The sequence below is a fragment of the Lipotes vexillifer genome, unplaced genomic scaffold, assembly GCF_000442215.2.
Source record: "Lipotes vexillifer unplaced genomic scaffold, Lipotes_vexillifer_v1.1 scaffold545, whole genome shotgun sequence".
NCBI classification, from domain to species: domain Eukaryota; kingdom Metazoa; phylum Chordata; class Mammalia; order Artiodactyla; family Lipotidae; genus Lipotes; species Lipotes vexillifer.
This window is the reverse complement of record NW_006779129.1, coordinates 94586-101715: the sequence shown is the minus strand read 5'-3', so window position 1 is coordinate 101715 and position 7130 is coordinate 94586.

Here is a 7130-nt window from a genome sequence, read left to right as displayed (position 1 = left end):
TTTTAATTTCTCGTTTGATGCATTCTATTTGGCAGGGTTTTTTTTTTTAATTCTTTTTTAAAATTTATTTATTTGGCTGCGTCGGGTCTTAGTTGCAGCACGCGGGCTTCTCTCTAGTTGTGGCGCACAGGCTCCAGAGCACGCGGGCTCAGTAACTGTGCCGCGCGTGGCTCTCTAGTTGTGGTGCGGGCTCCAGAGCACGCGTGCTCAGTAGTTACAGTGTGCAGGCTTAATTGCTCCACGGCATGTGGGATCTTAGTTCCCTGACCAGGTATCGAACCTGCGTCCCCTGCATTGGAAGGCGGATTCTTAACCACCGGACCAAAAGGGAAGTCCCTCAAGGGTTTTTAAAAAAATCTTTATTGGAGTATAATTGCTTCATAATACCGTGTTTGTTTCTGTTGCACAACAAAGCGAATCAGCCATATGCATACACGTGCCCCCATATCCCCTCCCTCTTGAGCCTCCCTCCCATCCTCCCTATCCCACCCGATAGGTCATCGCAAAGCTCCGAGCCGATCTCCCTGTGCTTTGCTGCTGCTTCCCACCAGCCAACTATTTACATTCGGTAGTGTACATATATCGATGCTACTCTCACTTCGCCCCAGCTTCACCCTCCCGCCCCATGTCCTCAAGTCCATTTTCTACGTCTGCCTCTTTATTCCTGCCGTGCAACTAAGTTCATCAGTACCATTTTTTTTTATTCCATGTATACGCATTAGCATACGGTATTTGTTTTTCTGACTTACTTCACTCTGTATGACAGACTCTAGGTCCATCCACCTCACTACAAATATCTCAATTTCATTCCATTTTATGGCTGAGTAATATTCCATTGTATATCTGTGCCACATCTTCTTTATCCATTCGTCTGTTGATGCACACTTAGGTTGCTTCCATGTCCTGGCTATTGTAAATAGTGCTGCAGTGAGCATTGTAGTACATGTCTCTTTCTGAATTATGGTTTTCTCAGGGTATATGCCCAGTAGTGGGATTGCTGGGTCGTATGGTAGTTCTATTTTTAGTTTCTTAAGGAACCTCCATACTGTTCTCCATAGTGGTTGTATCAATTTACATTCCCACCAACAGTGCAGGAAGGTTCCCTTTTCACCACACCCTTTCCCGCATTTATTGTTTCTAGATTCTTTGATGATGGCCATTCTGACCGGTGTGAGGTGATACCTCATTGTAGTTTTAATTTGCGTTTCTCTAATAATTAGTGATGTTGAGCATCTTTTCATGTGCCCCTTGGCCATCTGTATGTCTTCCATGGTGAAATGTATATTTAGGTCTTCCGCCCATTTTTTAACTGGATTGTTTGTTTTTTTGATATTGAGCTCCATGAGCTGTTTGTGTATTTTGGAGATTAATCCTTTGTCTGTTGTTTTATTTGCAAATATTTCCTCCCTTTCTGAGGGTTGTATTTTTGTCCTGTTTATGGTTTCCTTTGCTGCGCAAAAGCTTTTATGTCTAACTAAGTCTCATTTGTTTATTTTTGTTTTTATTTCTGTTACTCTAGGAGGTGGGTCAAAAAAGATCTTGCTGTTTATGTCAAAGAGTGTTTTTCGTATGTTTTCCTCTAAGAGTTTTATAGTGTCTGGTCTTACATTTAGTCTTACATCTTGAGTTTATTTTTGTGTGTGGTGTTAGGGAGTGTTCTAATGTCATTCTTTTACATGTAGCTGTCCAGTTTTCCCAGCACCACTTATTGAAGAGGCTGTCTTTTCTCCATTGTACGTTCTTGCCTCCTTCATCGTAAATTAGGTGCCCATATGTGCGTGGGTTTATCTCTGGGCATTCTGTCCTGTTCCATTGATCTATATTTCTGTTGTTGTGCTAGTACCATACTGTCTTGATTACTCTTGCTTTGTGGTATGGTTTGAAGTCGGGGAGCCTGATTCCTCCAACTCCGTTTTTATTTCTCAAGATAGCTTTGGCTATTTGGGGTCTTTTGTATTTCCATAAGAATTGTAAAAATTTTTGTTCTTATTCTGTGAAGAATGCCATCGGTAGTTGGATCAGGATTGCATTGAATCTATAGATTGCTTTATATAGTCATTATAGTCATTTTCACAGTATTGATTTTTCCAATCCAAGAACATGGTATATCTCTCCATCTGTTGGTATCATCTTTGATTTCTTTCATCAGTGTCTTACAGTTTTCTGCATACAGGTCTTTTGTCTCCTTAGGCAGGTTTATTCCTAGGTATTTTATTCTTTTTGTTGCAACGGTAAATGGGAGTGTTTCCTTAATTTCTCTTTCAGATTTTTCATCATTAGTGTATAGGAATTCAAGAGATTTCCATGCATGAATTTTGTATCCTGCAACCTTACCAAATTCACTGATCAGTTGTAGTAGTTTTCTGGTGGCATCTTTAGGATTCTCTGTGTATAGTATCATGTCATCGGCAAACGTTGACAGTTTTCCTTCTTCTTTGTCCAATTTTTATTCCTTTTATTTCTTTTTCTTCTCTGATTGCCGAGGCGGGGACTTCCAAAACTATGTTGAATAAGAGTGGCGAGAGTGGACATCCTTGTCTTGTTCCTGATCTCAGAGGAAATGCTTTCAGTTTTTCACCATTGAGTATGATGCTTGCTGTGGGTTTGTCATATATGGCCTTTATTATGTTGAGGTGGGTTCCCTCTATGCCCTTTTTCTGGAGAGTTTTTTTTATCATAAATGGGTGTTGAATTTTGTCAAAAGCTTTTTCTGCATTTATTGAGATGATCATGTGGTTTTTATTCCTTAATTTGTTAATATGCTGTATCACATTGATTGATTTGAGTATATTGAAGAATCCTTGCATCCCTGGGATAAATCCCACTTGATCATCGTGTGTGATCCTTTTAATGTGCTCTTGGATTCTGTTTGTTAGTATTTTGTTCAGGATTTTTGCATCTATGTTCATCAGGGATATTGGTCTATAATTTTCTTTTTTTGTGATATCTTTTTCTGGTTTTGGTATCAGGATGATGGTGGCTTTGTAGAATGAATTTGGGAGTATTCCTCCCTCTGCAGTTTTTTGGAAGAGTTTGAGAAGGATCGGTGTTCGCTCTTCTCTAAGTGTTTGATAGCATTCACCTGTGAAGCCATCTGGTCCTGGACTTCTGTTTGTTGGAAGATTTTTAATTGTGGTTTCAATTTCACTACTTGTGATAGGTCTGTTTATATTTTCTAATTCTTCCTGCTTCAGTCTTGGAAAATTGTACCTTTCCAAGAATTTGTCCATTTCTTCGTGGTTGTCCATCTTATTGGCATATAGTTGTTTGTAGTCGTCTCTTATAATCCTTTGTATTTCTGCAGTGTCAGTTGTGATTTCTCCTTTTTCATTTCTAATTTTATTGATTTGCATCCTCTCCCTTTTTTTCCTGATGAGTTTGGCTAAGGGTTTATCAATTTCATTTATCTTCTCAAAGAACCAGCTTTGAGTTTTATTGATCTTTGCTATTGTTTTCTTTGTTTCTATTTCATTTATTTCTGCTCTGATCTTTATGATTTCTTTCCTTCCGCTGACTTTGGTTCTTTGCTCTTCTTTCTCTAGTTGTTTTAAGTGTAGGGTTAGATTGTTTATTTGAGATTTTTCTTGTTTCTTGAAGTGAGATTGAATTGCTATGAGCTTCCCTCTTAGAACTGCTTTTGCTGCATCCCATAGGTTTGGGTCATCATGTTTTCATTGTCGTTTGTTTCTATGTATTTTTTAATTTCTTCTTTGATTTCTTCAGTGATCTCTTGGTTATTTAGTAGCACACTGTTTAGCCTCCATTTATTTGTGGTTTTTTTTCATTTTTTTTCCTGTAATTGATTTCCAATCTCATAGCATTGTGGTCAGAAAATATGCTTGATACGATTTCAATTTTCTTAAATTTGCCGAGGCTTGATTTGTGAACCAAGATGTGACCTATCCTGGAGAATGTTCTGTGTGCACTTGAGAAGAAAGTGTATTCTGCCATTTTTGGATGGAATGTTCTATACATATCCATTAGATCTATCTGGCCTATTATGTCATTTAAAGCTTGTGTTTCTTTATTTATTTTCTGTTTGGATGATCTGTCCATGGGTGTAAGTGGGGTGTTAAAGTCCTCTACTCTTATTGTTTTACTGTTGATTTCTCCTTTCATGGTTGTTAGCATTTGCCTTATGTATTGAGGTACTCCTATGTTTGGTGCAGAAACATTTGTAATATATCTTCTTCTTGGATTGATCCTCTGATCATTATGTAGTGTCCCTTATCTCTTGTAACATTCTTTATTTTAACGTCTATTTTATTTGATACGAGTATTGCTACTCCAACTTACTTCTGATTTCCATTTGCATGGAATATCTTTTTCCATCCCTTCACTTTCAGTCTGTATGTGCCCCTAGGTCTGAAGTGGGTCTCTTGTAGACAGCATATATATGGGTCTTGTTTTTGTATTCATTCAGCTGGTCTGTGTCTTTTGGTTGGGCCATTTAATCCATTTATACATTCAGGGTTATTATCGATATGTGTGTTCCTATTACCATCTTCTTAATTGTTTTGGGTTTGTTTTTGTGGGTCTTTTTCTTCTCCTGTGTTTCCCGCTTAGAGAAGTTTCTTTAGCATTTGTTGTAAAGCTGGTTTGGTGTTGCCAAATTCTCTTAGCTTTTGCTTGCCTGAAAAGCTTTTGACTTCTCCATCGAATCTGAATGAGATCCTTGCTGGGTGGAGTAATCTTGGTTGTAGGTTTTTCTCTTTCATCACTTTAAGTATATCCTGCCACTCCCTTCTGGCCTGCAGAGTTTCCCCTGAAAAATCAGCTGATAACCTTATGGGGATTCCTTTGTGTGTTATTTTTTGTTTTTCCCTTGCTGCTTTTAATATTTTTTCTTTGAATTTAATTTTTGTTAGTTTGATTAATATGTGTCCTGTTGTGTTTTTCCTAGAGTTTATCCTGTATGGGGCTCTCTGTGCTTCCTGGATTTTTGTGACTATTTCCTTTCCCATGTTAGGGAAGTTTTCGACTATAATCTCTTCAGATATTTTCTCAGACCCTTTCTTTTTCCCTTCTTCTTTTGGGACCCCTGTAATTCGAATGTTGGTGCATTTAGTGTTGTATGAAACTCAGTTTCAGTAATGAAGAATTCTTTTTTGTTCTTTTTGTTTTGTTCTTTTTTCTTGGCTGCACCATGGCATGTGGGATCTTAGTTCCCCAGCCAGGGATCGAACCCACACCCCCTGCGTTGGAAGCACAGAGTCTTAACCACTGGACCACCAGGGAAGTCCTGAAGAATTCTTTTAATAGGTAACTACATGCAAAATTTCAAAACTTCTTGTGCTCAAGAGGAACAGTCTTTAAATTGTCCATGCAGGCGGCTGGGTCACCCTCCCTGCTGTGGGTGGTCTGAGAGCCTGAAGCCCCACCCCAGGTAAGCTCACTCCCTTCCTCACTCTGATCCTCCCCCTGGTCTCCTGCATCTAGCTCTGCCTTTCGGGGTTCAATGGGGGAACCTTTTTACATGAGGCCGTGAGATGGTTTGGATGTAAAGTTTGCCAGGGGCAGTGCGAAGTGAGAAATTGAGATGTTATTCTTAGTTTTAAGTGCCAACCGAGTATGGTGCACCTTACTCCCCAGGCTCTGAAATTAACTGAAAAGGCCAGATATCATGAGTGTTCATTACAGATGCCACAAGCCCAAAGTTGAAGAAGGGCCAAAAGGGGCCAGATGAAGCTTTGAGGGGAAAAGGGGGCACAGAGGCATTGTCGCCTGTCACCACCCCCAGCAGCAGCGAGCTGGATTTGCGGGTATGTGCACCCAGGCGCTGCAGGGCTGCAGGTGGAAGCAGCAGGATGGAGGCTGTCTGGAGGCTGTTGTGCTCTGATGGGGTGGAGCACAAGTTCAAAGACAAGCAGTGCTTAGCATTTACTTTACATGAGAAGATAAAGAAAGAAGGTCAGCTTCTGGCATGATGGCCTGAGAAGCTCCATAGACATGCTTGCCAGCAAAATGGGTGAAAATTATTATTTTTTTAACTTTTAAGCCTTTGGAAATAGTCCTAAGTGCATACAACAAATGAAGAAATGTCTATACATGGAAGTTCATTAATAAAAGCAAGAGTCTGTTATTTGAACCAAGACTGCTCCTCCCCTCCCACCTCCCAGCTGAGCCAAGCAGAAATTCCACTCCAAACAGGCACAGCCAAGAACACAGGCTCCTGCCCCCAGTTACCTGCTGATGCAGCTAAGTTCTGGGTGAGTGCAAGTGAGAGATGAGAGATCTCTTCTTCCATCCAGCCTCTGCTCATGGAATGGAGCCTCTACCTTGGGTAAAGTGTCTCTGAGTGTACAGGGCCCTGGGTGCCCTTCCCAGCTCTTAAGATGGTGGTTCCATACCAGGAGAGGCAAGCTGGGAGGACCTTAGGCTACTGCCCCCAACTCCACTGAGTGCCCAGCTCCTAAAGCAGCGGTGTCACTCAGAGAGACGTGTGCCATTGTTCTCACTCCCAGGCCCAGAACCCTGGCTTGGAAATTTTGCCTTGGGGGAGAAGCAAGCTATAAAACAGGTATCTCCCCATCTCTTCCTAAAGGAACTGACTTCATTTGCACCAGAGCACGGAGAAGTTCAGTCATAAGGACACTCTCAAAAGCAGTACAAGTGTGGTGAGAGGCAACTGGGAGGAAGTTCATAGATTCACTGAAGATACAGGCCAACTTGTAGGCCACGTAGTTTGCAGGAGAACCAGGGAGACAGACAGCTAGGAAGAGCCCTCCTGGGGTTAGAACAAATCTCAAACACTGCCTTTGGGAACCGTTTCTTCAATAAATCCTGAATTGGATCACATTCGTCTATAGAGCAATTTATGCCCCCTGAGCACTGCTGAAATGATAGAGCAGTCAGCTGGCAGTCGGTGGAACTTCACAGCTGGGTGTGGTCAGGGAAGGGGACTGGAGAGACCTGCCAACAGCACCATCACCCCAGGGCGACTAAGCCTGCCCAAGGCTGCACCTCCTTGAGGGACAATAGCAGAAGCTTCTGCAGGGGCAGAGGGGAAGAGATTTCACTGAAGTAATCCAGCCAGTCATTAAACAAAGGCCTGGAGGGAGGAGGGAGTGACAAGAACCAGGAGTTGCTACAATGTATTATCTAAAATATCCAGTCGTGTCCGCCCCCCC